The sequence below is a fragment of the Penaeus monodon genome, chromosome 19, assembly GCF_015228065.2.
Source record: "Penaeus monodon isolate SGIC_2016 chromosome 19, NSTDA_Pmon_1, whole genome shotgun sequence".
NCBI classification, from domain to species: Eukaryota; Metazoa; Arthropoda; class Malacostraca; order Decapoda; family Penaeidae; genus Penaeus; species Penaeus monodon.
The window spans coordinates 39,071,062-39,072,377 of NC_051404.1; the positions used below are offsets into that span (position 1 = coordinate 39,071,062).

Genomic DNA, 1,316 nt, shown 5'->3' on the forward strand with positions numbered 1-1,316 from the left:
ACTTAATCGACTACCTTAAAGTAACTATATATGATTATAGGTCTTGTCACCGTTTTTAAACTGATTTTTTTTTTCTTGTATCACTGAATTAGTTTATCATCAGTTGCAAATATGCATATTAAAAGAAAGAGAACGCAACTGAAACAACGCAACTGGGCAAAGGGTAGGCAAAGAAAATTAAAAGTTGAAATGAATGTAAGCACACTGAAACGAAGTAATGCACACTGCTCCTTATACACGACTTACGTCAGCAGCTTCCTCGATTCCTTGCGGAGAACGGAGTGCGTCCTTGAAATAATGCAATAACCTCCAAGTGGGATGTAACTACTATCTCTTTGCGACGACACAGAAGGAGCTGTGACAAGAACTCTGTTGCCCGACTGATGGCATTACTGGTTGCCACTTTGTTAGTTTTGGGCTTCGTTCATCCCACCTGTGTTGATTGCTTCGTGCAAGGGGTGCAGGTGTAATTCTTTAGTATAATGAATATATTAACTGAACCAAAACCTCATTGGAAACGGTAAAGTACCCATTTCATTTATTTATATGATCTTGTACAGATGTATATCAGTAAAGCAATAAATAGAAATAAATGTCAACATACCAAAGCGCCATGAAAACCATTGAACCGTTATATGACACCCTTGAGAAAACCATCTTTGGAAGTAGAACTAAAAAAAAATTAGAAATGCTTAATATACTAGATTGAAAGTTAAGAAGAATATCAGCAGAATTGAAACCTTAGACACATTTGTGGTTATACAGACCTAAAAAGAGCATATATGATCTATAGTTATTAATAATAAAATGTAAATGTTGGTCGTCCTAAACATAAACATATATTTATCAAGATGAATAGATGAGGAAATTACAGTGTGTAAATCTGATTGTCAGTAGTCATAACATTCACTTAACTCGTACAATAATTAATAACACTCATAAAATGGGTTTAGAACAAACTTCGTATAAATGTTCATCAAACAAACATTTTAATTACTCTTGACTGGCTGCTAAATGAGTCAGCTATGAGATTACTATGCTATCTAAATCTTTTTATGCTGCTACATCAAAATTGCATTCGAACACACAGGTCCATGTGGAATGTGGAATGAAATAAGTCAGGGTACAGATTAAAGAGGCAGTGAGTTTTAGACTACGAAGTAAATAGTGTAATTGTTTGATCATATACCCTGGATTAGCCATTAACCCTTCCCAGACATTCATATTAACGGTGAAATGTATAACTATATAAGATAATTAAAGGTAAATCTCTTTAAGAAATGAGTAGCCTAACGAAATGTTTAAGGTGAATCTAT

The 1,316-nt window shown here is 34.0% G+C and overlaps 1 protein-coding gene across 1 annotated transcript in view; it reads right to left on the minus strand.

Annotated features, from left to right (window-relative positions):
- The window catches only part of LOC119585219 (galactosylceramide sulfotransferase-like), a 6,198-nt gene extending 5,817 nt beyond the window's left edge, over positions 1-381 (minus strand). The window contains exon 1 of the mRNA XM_037933872.1: positions 247-381. The gene's annotated coding sequence lies outside the window, so the exon portion shown is untranslated. The remainder of the gene's footprint in view (positions 1-246) is intronic.
- Between the last annotated feature and the right edge of the window lie 935 nt (positions 382-1,316).